The sequence below is a fragment of the Haematobia irritans genome, chromosome 2 (genome assembly GCF_050003625.1).
Source record: "Haematobia irritans isolate KBUSLIRL chromosome 2, ASM5000362v1, whole genome shotgun sequence".
In the NCBI taxonomy this organism is placed as follows: domain Eukaryota; kingdom Metazoa; phylum Arthropoda; class Insecta; order Diptera; family Muscidae; genus Haematobia; species Haematobia irritans.
Genome location: NC_134398.1, coordinates 116,373,523 through 116,395,972, shown reverse-complemented (window position 1 = coordinate 116,395,972; position 22,450 = coordinate 116,373,523). Strand labels below are relative to the sequence as shown.

The 22,450-nt window shown below is 32.3% G+C and overlaps 1 protein-coding gene across 1 annotated transcript in view; it reads right to left on the bottom strand.

Annotated features, from left to right (window-relative positions):
• Window positions 1-22,450, bottom strand: part of fred (friend of echinoid) — a 505,225-nt gene that overhangs the window by 342,362 nt on the left and 140,413 nt on the right. The gene's annotated exons all lie outside the window — the stretch shown is intronic.

Genomic DNA, 22,450 nt, shown 5'->3' with positions numbered 1-22,450 from the left:
GTCAACGTTTACCAGGTCCGCCAGTAATCTGAAGCTATATGCCCCTAAAATTTGCTTACGCCTTACACAAAATGCAGGACACTCACACAAGAGTTGTTTCATTGATTCCTTTTCCTCCGTATCATGACAGCTCATAGGTTAGGTTAAGGTTAGGTTAGGTTAAAGTGGCAGCCCGATTAAATTTCAGGCTCACTTAGACTATTCAGTCCATTGTGATACCACATTTAACTAAAAGTACCTATTACATATGGGCACTTCTAGTCTTAACCACTGAACCTTCACTATTATTTACTTTTGTGGAACCAACCAGATTGTTCCAAAAACATTAACAAACTGCTTAGGTTAACGTTTTCCAGGTCAGCCAGTAATCTAAAGCTATATGCTCCTAAAATTCGCTTACGCCTTAAAAAAAAAAAAAGCAGGGCACTCACACAAGAGGTGTTTAATTGATTCCTTTTCCTCCGCATCATGACAGCTCATACAATAGTCATTATACTTCGCACCTATAGTTTTTGCAAATTCGCCTATCAGACAGCGACCCGTTATAGCAGTTATCAGGAGTGCTATCTGACGCCTTGAGAACACTAGCATATCTAGTGTGCGGTTTAAGTTCAAATGGGGCCATATTTGCTTGGTGTCGCTACAACCCTTGCAATTTTCCCATCGAATATTGGCCATCTTAACAGCCTTCTCACGCAGTAAGAGCTTGCAGGTGGCCAGAGGCATACCAACAGATTCTATTTCCCCTGGAATATGTAAGGTAGTTCCTACACTGTTAGAAAAATATGTTTTTCATATGTTCCGATATAAACAAAATGTGTTTCGGGCACAATTTTTAAACACAATATATTTAAGTGCAAACATGTAATGTTCCTAAACTAACACTAAATGTTTGGGACACATATTTTAATATGTTAGAATATATCATGTTTGGGGCATGAATGTTTCATAAAAATCATATGTGTGAATGCAAACATATATAAATTTACAAATCTCGACTAAACATACATATGTTGTGATATTTTTTTCAAAGCGACAGAGAGAGTATAGAGAAATAAATAGAGATGGAAACCGGAAGAGTTGACAAAAGATATCAACATAACACAGCGAAAGAATCAAAAGAGAACAATTTCTGTGAAACCGATTGTATGTTGTTTCGGAAAACTGTTTTATGATAAGGCCAAAAATTTGATATGCTTAAGTCTAAATATTATTTAATTTGAATAAAGAGAATAGACATTCGGAACCAAGAGAATAGACATTTGAAAAAAAAACAAAACAGCATATGTTTTCGCCTTGAGAGCAGCATTTTATGTATGTGTGGACATGTGGTTTTTTTTATCATTTTGGCATTATGGACACAATTTTTTTCTTGGTTCATAAAAATAACGAAAGGGCACTATACTCTTTTTAGAGTTGGGACAGTAAAATGAAATAAGGAGGAAATAGTGAAAAAATTACACAGTAAAATGTGTAAAAACAAAGTTTAGTTCCTCTTTATTAATAAGTAGTCCACGAGGAGTCCACGGACACCTTCAAATATAAAAGCGGGCATTAAGTTCGAGTTTTGCAGCTAAAACAATTTAAAAAGTTTTTTTCTTTAAAATGAATTACTAAAGAAAAATAAAAGGCATTATACAGCGATGGTGTTAAATGCTAGTAAAAAACTGTTCACGCCTAACTAAATTTATTATATTATATATTATAAAATTATGTATGTATGTTTATACTCGAATCCACGTTCTTCTTTTGTTAGAGTTTTTGAATTCCTTCCAAATTTTAAAGTTTTGTACCAAAAACAGTTTTTTGTTACAAAATTGTTATTTTTGCAATAAAACAATAATATTTTATCAAAAAATCAGTCAATTTCGTTTATATCAAGTACTGTTACTGACTATAAATCTTTAATAACCCACATTTCGAAGTTTCATTATAAAAATTTTAAAAAAGTGTTCGGTCGGAGCAGGGATTGAACCCACGACCCTTTGCATGCAAGGCAGAAATGCTAACCACTGCTCCACGTGTCAAACAAATGTATGTTTCTGTGAAATAATGTTATGTTTGCATGGGCTCGTGGGCGCTGCAAACTATGCTATATAAATATAACGTATAACGATAATTATCTGCTGGTGACTATAACAGCTACGTAGCCCAGTGGATAGTGTGTTGGCTTACAAACTGTATGGTCCTCGGTTCGATTCTCCGTGCAGGCGAAAGGTAAAATTTAAAAAATTTATAAAAGTGAATAATTTCTTCAACATTATTTGTATTACAGAAAAAGGTGCCAAGAACTAAAATATTTTGTGGAAGTGAAAATTACGAGTATGTTAGGGAATGAGCACAATCGTATTTGGGAAAAAATTCTTCCAAGCATATAATATTTTTGGGCTCAAAATGCTTCCAAACATATACTATGTTCACATAAAACAAACATATTAATGTTTCGGCAGTATCCAATAATATATGTGCTTCCTGCAAAATATGTTTGGAACATATGTTAAAGAAGCGATTTTTTTTGAGGGTGTAGCCTTGCTAACACATCTGCTTCGCAGTTCCCCGGTATGTTCCTATGGCCAGGCACCCATATTAGGTGAATATTGTACTGCTCAGCCATCTCGTTGAGAGATTTGCGGCAGTCTATGGCCGTTTTCGAGTTAAGGAACACAGAGTTCAAGGATTTTATTGCAGGTTGACTGTCTGAGTATATATTAATGCCAATATTTGTTGGAACATTACTTCTCAGCCAATTCACCACCTCTCTTATTGCCAATATTTTAGCCTATTTTCACTACAGTGATTAGGTAATCTTTTCGCTATTCGAATCCAGATCTTTAGAATATACTCCGAACCCCACTTGTCCATTCAATTTGGAGCCATCAGTATAGAAATCTATATATCTTTTATTCCTCGGGGTCTGTGTACACCACGCCTCACTGTATTACAGGAAAAGGTGTTAAGAACTAAAAAACATCGTGGATGTGAGAAAGATGTGAGGGAAAATGCAATTAGCAAGAAAACAATGTGTTTTTTTTGAGTTTGTCCTTATGAAATTGTTTTTACATCCTGGAAAAGAATAAACGTTTATTACAAAAAGTATATACTTTTCTTCCAAATACACTTCCGTACAGCGAAAAGCAAATGAGAAACGAACTTTGTTTGTCTAAAATTTCGTTTGGGAGGAACGAATTATTTTTTTGCGTGTGTGTGTGGCCTGCAATATGGCCTAGAAATAGAATTGTTCAATAGCAATAACAGCTACATAGCCCAGTGGATAGTGTGTTTGCTTGCGAAACGTATGATCCACGGTTCAATTCACCGTCCGGACAAGAGATTACATTTAACAAATTTAACATTTCCTTCCACATAGTTTGAAAAGAATGGAGAGAACTAAATAGCTGATGCGGAAGTGAGAAATATAGACCATGAAATTTAGCGAATAGTCTTCATTCATTTTTTGAGATCCGATGAAGGAACGATGTTCGTTTGTCTAACATTTCGTTTGGAAAGAAAAAAGTAGTTTCTTGCGTGTATCCTTAAAAAATGCAGGAGCTTCTTGGAAGAGCAAGTTGTATGCGAAGTCTATAGACCATATATGGACTAATATAAATTTAGAAGACAATGTTAAGAAATAAAACTATAGCTTGTTATTGGCAAGTGTTACCATAACTCAAGTAATTCGATTGTGGAGGGTACGTTATATTCGTCTTGGCCGAACTTTGGGCCGTATATGCTTGTTAGTTTTTATTTATTTAATATTTCGTCATTTTATTGAAATACTTCATCGGAAAAATCTTTTTGTACAAAATGTACAATAGCAAAGAATATTAATACAGTACGTTGTAACAACCAATTTGTACGTATTTCAATGTCTTACATATATTTTCAGTATAATATTTAATAAAATGACGAAACATTGAATAAATAAAAATACGTCTAAAACAAAAAATAATTTCTTCCGGAACGAAATTGTAGACAAAGAAAATTTCGCTTTGTTATGTGATATTTTCCTTAATAGCAATAAGGCCAACAATGAAATAATATTATCGTGAGGCCAACGATTTCTTGTCCTTATCCATAAGTCGATAAACTTTTCAATGAAGTCGTTTTGTCCTTTCAGTTAAGTGATTCGACTTAAAATGTTTCGACTAAGGTCAACTTGGCATTAGTAATTCTGAAAAAAACAAAAAAATCTCAAAATCGTCTGTGGATTTGTTGACGTAAAAAAGGCTTCAAAAGTAGAAGAAGTTTTTCAACACTTTATTTTGTAGATCTGTTTATTTTAAACATACAATAATTCTTACTTGAACTCGAGAGAATTTAAGTTGCTGTTAACACATTTTCAAAGGACTCTGACAGCACATGAAGAAAATAGCAGAGAAAGCGAATACATTTAAATTTGTTTTCTACACTGAAAAAGCTATTGACCTAATATGAAAGAATGTGCAATTGAAATATTATTAAGGACAAATTTTCTTAAAATAAAGAAATTTTAATTAAAATAAAGTTTATAATCTTTGCCTTAAAATTTTTATTCTTTAAACATTGGACAAGAATTTTTGAAATTTGCGTCTATCCGTTAAAGTCGTAAATATTTGAAGCAAGGCAAATTTTCATTAAAGTAAAAAAACATTTTTGATGTATAGCAAAATTCCTTAAATTATGAGGTATTGAATATTTGGATTAAAGATAAAAAGCTTCAACTGTAGGCTAATACTTATTTTAAGGATTTGCATATTTGGTTTAAAATTGTTTTGAAATTAAAGATATATTTTTTCTTCGAAGTATTTTTTATAGTGTGGATTATTTAACTGAATTTTATTTATACATGCAAATGTGTGTGTATATTGCGAAAAGAGAATAAAAATTCTACACTGAAAAAAATATTTACGTGATATTAAAGATTACGCATCCTAAATTTTAGGATGCGAAATTTATGTTCGGAAGATTCCGAAAAAATGTTCAACATTACATTGTAGTATATTAAATTTTGAACTGTAAAATGTGTCTTATTAAAGACCTAAAGTCAGAAAAGAACAGTGTTTGATATAAACGAAATGGACTGTGTTGTTGTTTCAAAAATAACTTTTGTTATTGACAAAATAAAAATTTTGTAACAAACGATTTTTTTTGGTGATAAAAGTTTAAAATTTTCGAAGCAATTCAAAAAACTCTAACAAAAGAAAAACGTTTTCGGTACACGTTTTTTTTTCTTTGCGTGTTGGTCCTAGATTTAAAGCCAGATAGGTCGCTAAAATGTATTTATTTTGAAGAAGCCGCATCTTTGATTCGGGATCAATACCAAAATCTTTAAGGGAAGGTCAAAAAATGGATCTAGGTAACATTTTTTAGAGTGTAAAAATGACATCTGTATCCTAATTTCAATTTTATAGAGCATAGATTTAAAGCCACATAGCTCGCTAAAAAGTACTTGTTTCAAAGAAGCAGAATACTTGGCTCGGAATTAATAACAAACTTTTTAAAGGAAGGTCCAAAACTTGGGATCCACACTTTAAAAAAATTTTACTTGGATCCAAAGATTTTGTCCTTCCCTTATGGATTTTGGTATTGATTCCGAGCCAAAGATGCGGCTTCTTTAAAATAAAGACATTTTTGACGGACCTCCCTGGCTTTAAATCTAGGATCAATAAAATTTAAATTGGATACAGAATTTTTATCCTCTTTTTGCGATATATTAATAAAGATATTTATGTACAAACAACTTCAAATTTCAAAATCCAAATTATGCCAGGTACTTCAAAGTAAAAACAGTTTTCTTAACGCTAAAAAATGTAAAACAAAGATGCAAATCCTTAAAATAAGTGTTAGCCTATATTTGAAGCGATTTTATCTTAAATTTAAAAATTCAATATGTCAGTTGAATTGAAGAAGATTTATTTAAATTAAAAATGTTTTTCTTTATTTTAAGGAAAATTTGCCTTGCTTCAAAGACCTACAACTTCAGCAGAGATACGAAAAATTTCAAGATTGTGAGGCCATTTTTGGAAGAGCTTTTAAACTTGTGTCTTTAGAAAAACCCTCAATTTTTTTGCTGGGAAAAAGTGTGGATCTACTTTTATTCGCTTTATTATAATTTAATTGTCTAGTTCCCAGCAACAAACTTGCTGAATTTTCAGCAGCTTTGTAAGGGAAGTTAAAGTCAATCAGCGCTTACTTCTGCGAGGAATTCACTGATGAATTTATAAGGAAATGTCACACTTAAATGCGCTTATTCTTTGTATGAAATTCAGCTCTTTCAGAAGCAGTACATTTACATGAGGAAATCATTGCAACTTTAGTGCGCTTAAGAATGCACATATTAATTTCGAATATTGGAAAGTGCTACCAGATAGCGGTAATATACTGTCTTTAGAAATTATTAAAAGTAACAGTCTTCCTTTTGTATACCCTTGTAACGGATTTAGTTTTTATCGCTCCATTTGGTAAGGCCTCCATATAGACCGATTTCAATTCTTGAGGGTATAGTTGGCGCACTGATCATGAAAGTTGCTTGAAACTGAAAGTAAAATTTCCCAATTTATAGATTTTAGATTTCAAATCAGGTCATTATTTAATCATTCCTATATATTATTATTCTATTCATTATAAAGAAACCCGCTGTATATTATTAAGTAACACGCTACGACGAATATTTTTTTGAGGTAACTGTTATATTAGACTCATGGTGGTGGGTATTTAAAATTCGTCCTGGCCGAACTTACTGGTGTATATACTTGTTATAATTATACTAGCTGGGGCCGGTCCGCGTTGCTGGCCGCAAGAGTTATCCTTACCTTGAATTAATGAATTCGCCAATACACAAAACAAGACAAAATGAATTAAATCGTCGGCAAAATATGTCAACTGATTTATGTTCACTAATATATTTTCGCACAAAATCGTTCGTTTGTAAGAAGTCGTGATAAAAAACACAAAAAGCTCTTGCTTACAGAAATGCAACTTGGTAAGCAAAGGAGGAAGCACCCGCTTACTCTAGTGCAACGAAGCACCCGCTTACTCTAGTGCAACGTGCAACACTAATTTCAGCACATCCATATTTTAACAAATTTTTGTCGGGCGTTCAATAAAATCTTTTTAAGTGCGTCGACCGCTTTAAACAAAGAACTTATTTACATCTTTAGAAGAAGTAACGCTGAATTCTTCAACTTGGCGCAGAATAGTAGTGCCTACAGTATGAACACTATAATTTGGGTGCTTCCAATTTTATAATTCTTTTTTGCTGGGTTATATTGAAGTCTGCACCCAGAGAAAAAATTCAAGTACGACAACAAATAGATAGTGGAGACCTACAATTTTTAGTTGTTTGGAATAAATGTTAGTTACTTCCCTTGTTTAATGGTTTCTATAACCAATATAATAGCTGTGTGACTAAAAGTTCGTACACCCGAACAAATATTGATCGTTATTTATATATTGAAGTAAGCAACCATTTCAATTTATTCCATATTGTTGTGATAACTAATTTGTTTTGCCAATGTGTCACCAAACCCAACAGAAAGTCTGTCTGGCCAATAAGTTGGTTGTATTAACAGATTTGATAGTTATAAAGGGAACTTGTTGCTATGGACTACATATATGACAACTTATAATCTTTTGGTTCATTAATTACATAAAATTTTAAAAATCAAGTTAGATTTTTTTTTTCAAGGTAAGTAAGATAAACATCAAATTGCAACTCACTCTTCACCATTTCTCTTAATTTCCATATCATATGTAGAGATATCTTAGCAAATGTGACCATTACCGAGATTGGGAAAGGTAAATATAAGGTTTGTCTGCCTCATCATCGGTCTCAAAATCTCAACTTTCCCCTGCTGCCGATATATCAGAAAAATTTCATGAGTCTGATTGAATCCCAAGTCACACTGAAAATTGATCACGTGATTGTGAGTGGTCGAACTAACAAAGTTAATGTATGGGCGTGAGAATTGGCGGAAGTTGGGAAAATCCATGTTATTCATTTGCTATGGGACGCTTCCAATGATGATAATATGGTACTACAACAACAACTGGAAATATTTGATTGTGCTTTTGAAGATTTTGCAAATCTCCACCTTAGCTATTTCATGGGGTTATCTTTTACCCTTCATAAAAGGCTTTTTACAAGATCCTTTTTGATCAATAACTACAATATACATTAATATATAATAAAATAAAAACTAAATGATTCCAACGGATTTTTTCTTTAAATTCGCAAGCATTGGTTATCGGGCAAATAGTTAGTTGTTTTAACAAACGAATGCAATTTTATTGGTTTTGATTGCCAATTAGACTATTAATGTGCCCAAAATGTAGTTCTTTAAACTATTTTATATACTGTTGTGTCAGACAACAATTGGTTGCTTCAACAAATTTTGTCGGTTATATTCTGATAGTAGATGGGACCAAATAATTTGGTTGGCAAAAAAATTGGTTGGCACAACAAATTTGTTTTCTGTGTGTGACTTTTTAATTGAACCTATAACTTCAGTCTATTAATTTTTAGCTAGGAGGTGCTATAGCCCCCTCTAGGAACATTGTCTAGCTACGCTAATTCTTCGCGGGTATCTAATCCACTTTATTTGATTTAAGAAAAAAGTCGTTCCTCACAAACAAAAAAAATTTTCTTACAGTGCAGGAACAGACTTTGAACTCTTCTTGACTGTTCTCGTATATTTTAGTAGACATATGATAGGTTAAAGAAAAACAAAACTCGTAACAAAAAAATATTCAATTTCTTAAGACTTTCAATGCCTAGTAAGTTGAACATTATCTATTTAACTTTCGTCATAAATTACCAAACGAATATTTCATTACTTCCTTTACAAATGGATTGCCTTCCGCTGGGAATGCATTATTTAGCAGTATATTACGAATTTTCGCCTACATTAACACAACTTTGTCACAAAATTCTATTTGTGGCAATAAAAATCGATGCAAGTCGCATCACAACAGCAAAAAACAGTCTGCAACTGATGATGGATTGGTGCCTCTGAATTCGAAACCGCATTTCTTAAGCACTGACTTAAGCACCGGCAGGATGTCATTTCCAATGTGCATATGGTTTTCTATAGTACAGAATCCCTCTTATATCCTACCTCCCACCACAAAACTCATTGAGAATTCTACAACGAAGTATTTTCGAACAAAACAGCGGGGATGCTAAAGTTTTTTCGCGGGCAAAGATTTCATTTCATCCATGCCACATTTCCACCTGAATCTCTCTCATGTGGGTCTATATACAAGGCACTCAGTGGCTCTAGAAGAGCTATTCCTCTACATTTTTTATGCAAGTGCATATCCGGTACTTCTTAATTCACGTCATTCGAAACATAAAAGCGAACAGGATAAACGCGCCAAGATGAAAAAAAAAAATAGGAAAGCTTATATAACTTGTTATACTTGCGATTTAATGCTTTCTCCAGAGTGGATAAATGAATGTTCCATGCGAGTGTTCCATGATTCACTTGTTGTGTATTGCCACATTTGTATGGCATAAAGGAGCATAGAAGAAATGCTCATTTGAAGCGCACATAATTGCCAGCAGTTTATGTGCATATCTTATGGTAGCGGTAACATCCTTTCTCCATACATGCCCGTCGAGCGAAGGACTGAAACCTGAAAAACCCTCAAAGTGAAAAGAATGCTAGAAAAAGCGAAGCAAGAAAAATCGAGTTAGAATTTCAAATGGAAACTCGACTGGCGAAGTAAACCAATATTCTGCTCCTCCAGTTGTGACATTAAAAGGCCAACAAACAAGCTTCCTCCTGCGCACATATTTATGTATAGATGAGTTGTCTGTGTTGCTTGCCGCAAAATTGCTTCAATCAAAAGCTCTTGAGAATAAATGTGAATGTGTACCTTGGGCTGAAATCAATTTTCGGACCATGTTTACTGGCGATTTTCTTTCCAATGGAATGTGCAACATTTTGGAGATCTTGTGTAAAATTTAGGAGTCTTCCAATGTAAGACAATGAAAATATTGATTTTATAATGATCACACATTATTGCGAATATTTTAATATTTTCTAGAAAAATATTTTAAAAATTAATCAATGTTATATACAGCGAAAGACAAAATTATTCAAGTAGAAATTTTCTGCAGCTTCGTATCGATGTACGTGTAAAATAATTTGTAGCACAACTTCTAAACGGACGAAAAAGGCTACTGTTCATATGTTTCGGTGTAAAAATGATAAAACAAAATGAGGCTAAAAGTCCAAAATGAAGGAATATGTAGAACGTATATGTTCGTGATTGCTTATTGGATTTTATGTTTTGTTTATAAATAAATATTTGCAGTACGACATTCAAATAAATTATAAGCATGTTTTTATTTATAATTGAATATAAGTATGTTTATGGCATTTTACTGCAAGTAAAAAATGGTGCCTTGCTTGAAACAGAATGTGTTTGGCAGTATATGTTACAGAAGTTATTTGTTTACGGTGCATCTAATAATAACGATGTTTTCAATTTTATAGACCGCCAATGAAATAGGTGTAATAATCTTAGATTTCCTATGATCGCAAATTTTAGTTTTGTAGGAGACGCGGAAAATGTTTGCCGACAAAAAGTGTGTTTTCTTGCCGAAATCAGATACATAATTTCCGAAAAAATAACATGGTTGCGATAAACATGTTACTGTTCCTCATCCAAAAATTGAAACATGTTTGAAGTGATCATATTCCTTTTCTGGCTGTATAAAAAAAAAAAAACAAAATGATGCACAGTGTTGGTGAAAAATGGTTCAATTTGGAAGTATAATTCTTGTATCTACACCCAGAGAAGGAATATGATCACCGCAAACATGTTTCAAAAGCAAAATTTTATTTTTGGACGGTGAAAATGGAACATTTTTATCGCAACCATATATACAGTCGAAGCTCTGTTTAACGAATACCCCATTTAGCGAAAATCCAATTTAACGAACGTCCAAATTCTTAACATTGAGTATTCTAAATAAAGAACGGTTGAACAAAATTTACGTTCGATTTAACGAAAATGCTTCTAATCTTAAGAAAATAAACAAGAAAAAATCAGCAATATTTGACGATTGTGAGAATGGTTTAAGTCCTTCGGAAACGTCCACAAAGTGCGGCATTCCCATGATATTTATATCGAATCAAGTGTTTGGAAACACATATTCAATGGCCGTATACCTAGGTAGGTAGGTAGGATAGATAGAGTGGCATCTCCGCTACGGGAAATCGATCTACCCCAGAACCGGTACAGGACTACTGTGTTAATGGACCAGAACTAGAAGCGAACGACCACCGTAACACGGGCTTGCCATTGACGAGGTAAATTGAACTCATTTCAATGGACATGACCTGAGAGAACTTAGTAGGACCATACAGGTTCTCATGAACCTGTCTGGGACAAACTCTTAGGGTCCATTTTTTTAGCCCAATTCCAATCGCATCAGAAAGGAATCACTTTTGGATTCTGTTGATCTAATAAGATTTTAAAATCAAGAAAGTATAGAAATCGATAAATTAGCACTTGAGCACTATTACTAGTCCTGTGATAGGTTCGTTAGTGGCAGTATGCACCAAGTTTCCGTTGGATCGCTATTTGGACTAAATAGTCTAAGGAGTTACTCAGTCTATTGTGATACCAAATGTGGTGAACTTCTCTCGTATTAATGAGAGCTACGCGATTCTATATTTAGCTCAATGAAAAGGAACCTCCTTCCTACAACAGAGGAGGAACTATGAAATGCACATGAATGTCAGCATCATTACTGAGAGGGATAAACTACCGTTGAAAAAAAACTACCGGGAATTTAGGAGTAAATCTATGCGGCACAGGAATCAGTGAACAATGGTGTAACATATAGGACATGTTAGGATGTTACTATGAACTCTAACTTTGCTTGGCCCAGCTTGAAACCGGGCATACATCAAGGCGAATATTGACATGGGTGTATATAGGCCCTTACCTATTCTAGATATATCAAATTCAACAGTTTATTTTTTAAGTGCCTCTGTAGTACTTTAATTTTGCCAAATGCTTATGAAATTTTTCAAATATTGTAAAAAAAAAAACTACGATTTACAATAAAAGTTAACATTTTAAATTCCCGTTCGATTTAACAAATTTTTCTAAATAACGAAAGGGCCTGACAATATATCGTTTGTAAAACCGAGCTTCGACTGTATTTTCGCCGAGAAAACAACATTTTTACCACAAAAATGGTCCATGTTCAACGTCCAAAAATAACATTTTGCTCTCAAAACATGTTGGGGTGATCATATTCCTTCTCTGCGTGTAATTTCCATAAAAAGTTAGCATACAAGATCCGAAATTAATTATCTTCCCCGCCAGATCCATACTAAAGGATTTCGAATTAGCCAGCGATGAAACATGTATGCAGTAAGTCTTGCGTAGATTGGTATCTGGAACTTTCTATTCAATATTTTAATAATACCAATAATATGTCCAATAAGCTCGTATGAAAATTATAATATGTAGAGGAATCAGGGAGAAATTCTCAGACCATCTGATGATGTCACTTCTGTCCGCATCATTGTCTGTTGTAATCACGCTACAACTTTGAATAATAATGTTATCGTGCTAAATTTTTGCACAAGCTTTGTCTGTACGCATTTTCGAAAGAGCCCCCTCATATAAACCGATTCACAGGTTTTACGTCTTGAAGATATGGTAGCCGCAATTATTATCTAGAGATATTTGGCATATTTCCATACAGTCCTCACAATATAAAAAACATGACTGGTTCCACAGATTTTGTCTTGCACTATTCCAAAGGTTTTGTCCTTACACTAATGAATTTGGTATTGCTTTCGAGCCAAAGAAGCGGATAATTGAAGTAAGGATACTTTTTGGACACAATTCTCTTTTAAATTAGTATTTTGCGTACTTGGTTCTAGGGAATAAATTTTCATTTATTCGTTTTTTCTCTTTTTTTAAAAATCTTTTAACAACGTGTTAACGACAACTTAAATTTCCAAGTAGAAATTATGCTCTGTAAAAAAGTAAAAACATTGTTACAATAAAGTTTTGCAAGACATCTCCTATTTTTGAAAGCTACTTTGCTATGTAGTGTAGATTAAAAGTCAACAAATTTAAGAATTTTTCAGAATTATTAACGACACTGACCACGGAATTTCTATGCTATGAGAAAGTTTCCTAGACTTTAGTAAGTTTTTTTTTCGTAATAACGTACGTTAAATGATCCGATAAAGGGGAAAAGTTATACATGAATGAAGCATAATGATTTACTAAATCTGCGTCTCAATAATGCGACCATCTTGAACTAAAGACATTTTTAATACAACTTTTTACTTCAAACTCCGAAATTTTCTTTAACAATTGACAAATAAAAAACTATGTCTAATAAATTTTCCTAATTATGTCGAAAAAAGAATTACTCAATTTTGTGAAAAGGCCGTGGCATATGTGTTTGCAATACAGTTTAGTTAAGATTTTCTAAAATATACCTAAGTTTTCTATAATTAATCAAAATTTACCTTAGTCAGAATAAATTTTCTTTCATGTTTAGTTTTGTGTCAAATCACTTAAATATAAGGATAAAACGACTTCATTGAAAAGTTTGTCGAAATTGGGAATGGAAGAAAATTTTATATGGGAGAAATGCGTTTTCTATGCTAAGCAAAATTCGCATTCGTATTTTACGGACATGACATGATGATATTTTTGCATTCACGGAAAAAATATACCAACCAAATTGTGGGGGGATTGCAAAAAATGACAGTGGAGAACCAATGTAATAGATGAAATCCCCTGTATGAGATGAGTGGACTGTATAAGGTTGTGTGTGTGTGTGTGTGTGCTTGGGTTTATTATTTCTCAAAGTAATGAGAAATAATAAACAAAGTGTTGATAGAGTGAAACCCAACTGGAAAAGGAACAAAAAATAACAAGTGGAGGTTTCAGTTTTCAATGTACAAGTTAATAATATTTATACAGAAATTAATTATAGGGACAAGTGATAGAGAAGAGATGTAAGTAAAATAGAGAAGAGGGATAATGCTCACCGTTGTGTAGTTGAAGAAAAAGTGAAGGAAAAACCTAGGATCTTAAGGCTTAGTGTACTAAATTTTACAACAATAATATTTACAATAGGCGTTATCGATACCAATTCAGCGACTTTTTAGTAATAACAATTCCAAATAGAGAAATTCAAAAAACAATTCAGGAAATCGATAATTACAATATAATCAAATTCATTATTTATACAATTCAAATTCATAAAAATTCATTAAAAATGTTTGGCAAACTATGAAGTTTGTCCATAAAATTTTAATTATTAATAATGTTATTTATTCTAAAAAAAATCAATAAATTAATACTTGTATTTACAATTTTAAAGAAAAATTCTAATTAAATGCTTTATTGCTAAAATTGTAGATGTAATTATTGGAATTGTATTACTTCAAAAACATTTATTAAAAATCAACAGTTGGCAATTTTGTATATTATAATCGAAAATATAAAACCTACAAACAACGTATGTTAGTTGAAAAAAATTGTCAGATTTCGTGCTTTTAATAATCACCGTAATTATATTTACAAAATTTATATGTTAAAACAAAATCGTATGCGAAACTGAATTTAATTATCGTTGTAATTAGAAATAATACGAAATGGTTGCAAATCTAATTATTGGTATAGTTGAATATACAATTTACTTTGTTGAAAAGGAGGTATGTAAAAAACAACAAAACACATAACATCGTTATACCATGGTGGTGGATTTATAGGCCAACCATTCATTCCCGCTCTTCTTCTTCTAAAAATAATACTGAATGGATTCAAATCCAATTATTCCAATAATTGGCATTACAATCGGCTTTCTTAAAAAAAATTGGAGAGAAGACAAAAATTAGCATGGATGAAAAAAAAAAAGAAAAAAAAAACGCACCACAACAACGTGTTGATATGGTGGTGGGTTTATACGGTCAGTGATGCCAACTTTCGAAGGGCAAAAAGCACCAAAATATGTTATAAATTCTAACATAACAGATCCCACTACAAAAACTACGCCATCAAGGTGAAACTCAACTAAAAAAAGAAACTTCTAACGATGTTTAGAACTTTTGGGTATTGATTTCATTTAAATCATTTTTACGAAATCTTTTTATACCCTCCACCATAGGATGGGGGGTATATTAACTTTGTCATTCCGTTTGTAACACATCGAAATATTGCTCTAAGACCCCATAAAGTATATATATTCTGGGTCGTGGTGAAATTCTGAGTCGATTTGAGCATGTCCGTCCGTCCGTCCGTCCGTCCGTCCGTCCGTCTGTTGAAATCACGCTAACTTCCGAACGAAACAAGCTATCGACTTGAAACTTGGCACAAGTAGTTGTTATTGATGTAGGTCAGATGGTATTGCAAATGGGCCATATCGGACCACTTTAATTTGGCTTGCGAGGCCTCTAAGAGAAGCAAATTTCATCCGATCCGGCTGAAATTTGGTACATGGTGTTAGTATATGGTCTCTAACAACCATGCAAAAATTTGTCCATATCGGTCCATAATTATATATAGCCCCCATATAAACCGATCACCAGATTTGACCTCCGGAGCCTCTTGGAAGACCATAATTCATCTGATTCAGTTGAAATTTGGTACGTGATTTTAATATAAGGCCTCAAACACCCATGCAAAAATTGGTCGATATCGGTCCATAATAATATATAGGCCCCATATAAACCGATCCCCAGATTTGACCTCCGGAGCCTCTTGGAAGACCAAAATTCATCTGATTCAGTTGAAATTTGGTACGTGATGTTAATATATGGCCTCAAACACCCATGCAAAAATTGGTCGATATCGGTCCATAATTATATATAGGCCCCATATAAACCGATCCCCAGACTTGACCTCCGGAGCACCTTGGAAGAGCAAAATTCTTCCCATTCGGTTGAAATTTGGTACGTGATGTTAGTATAGGGTATCCAACAACCATGCAGGAATTGGTTCCTATCAGTCCATAATAATATATAGCTCCCATATAAACCGATCCCCAGATTTGACCTCCGGTGCCTTTTGGTGGAGCAAAATTCATCCGAAATTGGGTACGTGGTGGTAGTATATGATATTTAACAACCATATGAGTTGAAATGTGTGGATGACAGTCTTTCGTAGAAGTTTCTACGCAATCCATGGTGGAGGGTACATAAGATTCGGCCTGGCCGAACTTACGGCCGTATATACTTGTTAATCTTTTTAATTTGTAATGCTTATTTTACACTCATTCAATTTATTTTTATCAGTAATGACTTTCAAATTTCAAAATAGGTTTTTTTCACAGTAGAAAATAAATGTTTTGGCATTCTTATTTCAATTATGAGTGTTTTCGTGAATTTAATACTAAAGTTTTTAATAACATCTTTATCAGAAATTCTCCACTCGTCGCTAGACTTTTCAAAAGAATAAAAATATTGATTAAGAAAGTATCAATACCACCTTCATAACAATCCAATTCTATAACAATATAGTTGAGCTTCTTAAGTTTTTGACAGACTAATCAGAATTTTTGTATGAAGAGATGTCGTCAATTATACTCAATATTGTTCAAATTGAAAAACGCACCAAAAGCATTAAAAGAAAACGCCGGAAAGCACCAAGTTGGTGCTTATTTTGAAAAGGCGCTAACAAGCCAATTTGGTGCTTTTTGGAAATCAAAAGGCACTAGATTTGGTGCTAAAAGCACCAAATTGGAATCATTGTATACGACGACAATTCATTCTCTCTCACTGGCTCTCATGCTCACACGCATTCTCAAAAAGCAAATTAGTTTCCAACTAAGTTTTATGGTATATTGTAGGAATCTAACGGAAATATACATTGGGGTTGATGTGTAAAAAAGTTTTCGTCTACAATATTTAGAAAAAATACACTGAAGAAGAACAGATATTAAATAATTAAATCCAATGAGTTTAACCACCCTAATACATCGTTTGTGAGTATATGCGATTTGTGGAATTTTTCCTTAAACATGCATTCGTTTGGCAAGATAATGTTAGTATTGCATCAGACGATCAAAACAAAGTTAAAGCACATCGATGCAAGACGTGTATTTAAAAGTGAAAAAGTTAAAGAAATTTGGATAATAATATTTCTTGTTTATAAAAAGCTTTTTTCTTGTTTGTAAGAAGCTTTTGAATTTGCAATCTTGTAATTCTGGTAAGTGTCAATTTTGGTAACTAAAATTGTCATTAACTGAATTTATTACTTTTGAAGACTCGAAGAACTTTTCAATATTATGGTACATTCACCACCTGTTGCCACCACAGCAAAAAACTAAAACTGATGTATCGGGAGCGAAATTCAGAAAAAGGAACACAGTGGTAGAATCTCAGGAAGGATTTGCTATAATCGGACTCTCAATGGAGGAAGTTCTGAAGTTGCAAGGAACTACTATTCAACCGCGATTATTGATTGTTGGCGAGATTCACGATGTTAAGTCCAGTTTTATTTATTTTGATGACGATTCGACACACTATTTAAAATTATTTTTATATTTAATCTTAAATTTCCTGAGGAGTCCGAAGTATATTATAACTTTGTTCAAATGTTTTTTTTTTTTTATGAAATTCCAACGGCCAAAAAATCACGAAATATTGGCTTGCAATATTTAATTTTAAAATAATAAATTTAATGTAATGAAACACAAAATTGATGTTACACTTTAATATACCTTGAATTATTTTTAACATGTTTATATTACATTTTATTATAAATTATTATTTTAATTACATTTTTAATTTTCTATTGTAATTGCAAAAATGCAATAAATTTTATATGTAATAAACTGTGTTAAAAAATACTAAGTTTTCAATAAACGCTGTAATTGAAATTTCTTCCGCATTTATTAGATTGTGTTACAAATTCAGCTATTGCGTTTATTAAAGGTATAATTTAGTTTATTAAAATGTGGATTTTTTTAACAAACAAAATAATTGATATTACATCGACTGTTATTAGTTTTCCATGGGCTTTTAATTAACATAAATATTAAAATTGTCTCAAACTTTAATTATCGTAGTTATTGTACTAACTATCGAAGTTATAATTTTATTTTAGATTTTAACTATTGGATTAACAAATCTAATAATGCTGTTAATTGAAATATGACAATAGTTAAAATAACGATGGTAATTATATTTGTTCGAAATTTTAATTATCACTAATAATTAAAAATACAACTATTATGATTAAAAAGAATCTTACGAAAAAAATACAAATTTTAATGATTGGGCATACTATTTTGTTTATTAACCCAAAATCAATACAAGTTATAATTGGATTTAGAGATGTAGGCCACTGCCGATAATTAAAAACGAAATTTTGTGCTTTGTGTATACAGACCAATCTCCTGATTTGACTTCTTGAAGGCATGCACCGACGAAAAACACTGTCATATGTTTCGATTTGAACACTATATGGAACTCAAATTTTTATCACGTTATTTTTAAGAGCAAGTATATAATGTTCCTAAACAACTATAATATGTTTGGGACATATATGATAATATGTTAGAACTTATTATGTTTGGAACATCTCAGGATGCAAACATATATATATTTAGAAACGTCAGGGCAAGAGAGAATAGAGAAAAAAATAAGGATGGCGACGGAGATATATAACAAAAGACATCAACGTGACACAGTGAGAGAGACATAAATAAATTTGCACTTTCAATTGTGTATTCGGAGCCTTCAAAAAGATATTCTAGGGTGAAACATAAAATATGTTTGTATGTATATACTTCAGGCAGAATATGTTTGGGAGTATATGTTACAGAGGCGGTTTTGTTTTTTGTTTCGATGGTGTGGAGGCTGCAATTTTTATCCGATTTGCTTTACATTGGAAATCTGGCAGTTTTGATCAATTTCTCGGAACATTAGTTGATTGTACATTGAAACTAAATATTTCTTGTCCTTCAAATACAAATGCGAGTTTGGCTTAGAACAGAAGACCAATTTCTCTAGTGCAAAGTTTTTCCGTGACCGAAAGTCTATACATTTTTCAATAAATTATCTTTTGCTAATTCTAACGACTTTTACTCAAAATGATAAACATATAGTCTTACACTATTTACTAAAAATATTACTTTTCAAAAATCGGTGAATTTTACCAAATTGTGTTTAACTATGTTTGTTGCTAAAAACACTTTTGCAAGCTAATATAATTAAATTAAATTTATTTTATTTTTAATTAACATATTTAAATTTTAGCTTAAATAAACAACGATGATTCATCAAGCGATTTATATAAATCATAATTCAATCGCTTTACACAGTAGCCTACAACTAAGTTACCTATCTGAAATAGGCATCCGTGGTACCCTGGCGATTCATTTAAATTTATTCGAGAATTTCATGCATTAGCTTGCCACTTAGACGAATGAAGACTACTTCGCACATTGCTCTCCTTCTCCGCATCATAATCTCTTCTGACTAAAGCTCTTATCCGTAACCACAAATGACGATCTGTAATTCAAAACTTAAATCAACGTAATGGCTGTATGGTTATGCTATTCTTCTCCGAACAAGGATAATGCTTGATGAAACTTTCTCCAGGACATACAGTGCAATTACTTATGAAGCAAGAGGTTTCGATTTACATACAAGAAATTCGATGATGTGATTGCAGATAAGTGCAAGTAATTGTTTAGATTTGTTAAGGCAGCTATCTATGGACGTGTAAGTGTACAAGTAGGTGTATGTATCTATGTTCACTTATGCCCATATAGATACATTAATATTCGAGTATGGAATGGTTGTGAACATCTTTAGTTACTGTCATCATTGAGCATCCTTGGAAATTATGTAAAACAGTCAATTTGGATTGTTATGCAAATTGTTGGCAATTGCGATAAATGGAATCATTGCCGTCATCATTGTCGTTGTTGCCATCGGCTGTAGTAACGTTAATATCAGTTGAAGTTCAAGGCATCTGTAAAAGATGCAATATCATCTTCATCATTGCCGTTAACAGACTCCATTCATCATTCCCAGTTGTATCTCCACTGAGTTATTGCGCAAATTTCACAAAACGTTCCCATCAGCCTTGAAAGGCAAACTTGGAATATGGGTATTCTTCACTGATAGCAAATTTGCATATATGATTCTATTAAGGCGGTATTCGTTTCGTATTTGCTTGGCTCAACACAGATGCACATTTCCTTCTAATTTATTATTACGAGTTCCATTTAAATATGAAACAGTTTTCGTTTCGATTTCGAAGAAGAAGATGCTAATTAAAAAATTCGTGATTTTAAAACATTGGATAACATTTGCATAGAAATCATTTCGGCTGTTACAACTGAGTTAACTGTTATCAGTCGGAAAGTTTCTTAAATTACTTTTGCTTTCTTGGACGAATTTTGACATAATATTGAAAATCTTCATATTTCATGTGATGCAAACCGAAGCGACATAATTCGTCACAACAATTGACTTATGACAGATAATATGAGATTACATAAGAGAACGTGATCAATTGTGTAAGAATCGTTATATGGGTGTTAAGTACAGGCAATTTTTATTATTCTCTAATGTGAAAGATTCGACAAATAAATATAATATGTCTAATAATATCCTAAGAAATTAATATGAAAAGTGTGGCAACGATAACCCCTGACAAGTTCTGAGAAAGAAACAAGCCTCAAATTTACCTTTACAAAGTCGATCCGAGTTTGGCTGTGGGATCAATAAGAAAGGAAGAATTAAATGGACTATGTACAGTTGCCTCAAAATAATAGTAGTCGTTCAGACATTATTTCTTCTTCTTCCATTCATTCAACTTTTGGTTTATTTCATCTCTTTGTTTCTTCATTGCCCGAGGGCATGAGGGTATGATACAGTCTCCAAAAATTCAAAGTAAAGAAGCTAATCATTTAGAGCATTATAACATATACAAACGTAAAATAACGGATCATCACAACTGAGTAATTGAGAATATGAGAAGGGAATACAAAACAAACTCATACATATAATAACTGAGAGTGCGAGTACGTATTCGTAAGAGCAAGTTAAGAGTTAGAATTGAGTATTAATTGACTTAAGAGTTTAGAATTGAGTACAAACAAGAGTCTGAATGTTATTACAATAACAAATAATTGACAGAATAAATACACTTAAAAATATATGTATATATGTTTCACAAAATTAAACGATCAATTATTCAAAATTACATAGATGAATAATATTAAAACTAAATAATATTTCATTTGCTACATGTTGACTTTTAGCATCTTGACTACAAAGCAAAAAAGCGTTTAAAACAAGTAAGTAAAGTCTAAAGTAGGGACAATGGACTGAATGGTCTAAGTGAGCTTGAAATATTGGGCTGCCACTATACCTAAAGTAGGGCGGGGCCGACTATATTATACCCTTCACAACTATGTATACCAAAATGTTTCATAGCATTTGTTTGTTGGGAGCTATATAAAAGTTTATATTGTCATATACACATGTTTAAATATGAACCGATTTGTACATTGTTAATACAAATATATGAGGAATATAAAGTTACACACAAAAAAATAATACATTTATTTTATGAATAGTCTTCACAAAAATTTTCCAAACACGGGATTCATAAATTATATGAAAACAATTCATAAAATAAAAAATACAGGTTTTCATTGACTTTGAATGTGTACATAATATGAATGTAATTTTTAATATTATAAACGAAGTATACATATTTTTGTCATTGAAAATTATGTAATTTTACATAATATATACTAAAAACGTCATGCATTATATGTAACTTTTCTCTTAAATTTTTTCCCCTGATTGTTAATGCCTGCATAATTGGTCAAAATGTATGAACCAATTTATTAAAACCCGCATTAAAATCCAGCCAGCAAAGAACATAGTTTTATAATATTTTATATTATTAATAAACATGAGCACCAACGCATCCAGTTAATATTGTTTTTTCGTCAATTTTTTCTAAAGCAATAAAAAATCTTCAAATCGCGACGGCGACTAAAACTGTACTGAAAAACTCAAACACAACAAAATCACGCGTTGCCTTCAAAACGTTACGTTTCGGTTTTTGTCTCGTATTATATGATTGTATTGTATACATATGAGAGTAACTCTATGTTGTGGCTCTCTCACGCTAAGAGAAAACCAGTACATATTATTAAAAAATTCATAATTTCATAACAAGTATTGATGAAAACAATATAAAGGGTGATTCTTTTGAGGTTAGGATTTTCATGCATTAGTATTTGACAGATCACGTGGGATTTCAGACATGGTGTCAAAGAGAAAGATGCTCAGTATGCTTTGACATTTCATCATGAATAGACGAACGATCTGCCACAACGTCGAATTTTCAGTGAATGGGCCCTAGAAAAGTTGGCAGAAAATCCGCTTTTTTATCGACAAATTTTGTTCAGCGATGAGGCTCATTTCTGGTTGAATGGCTACGT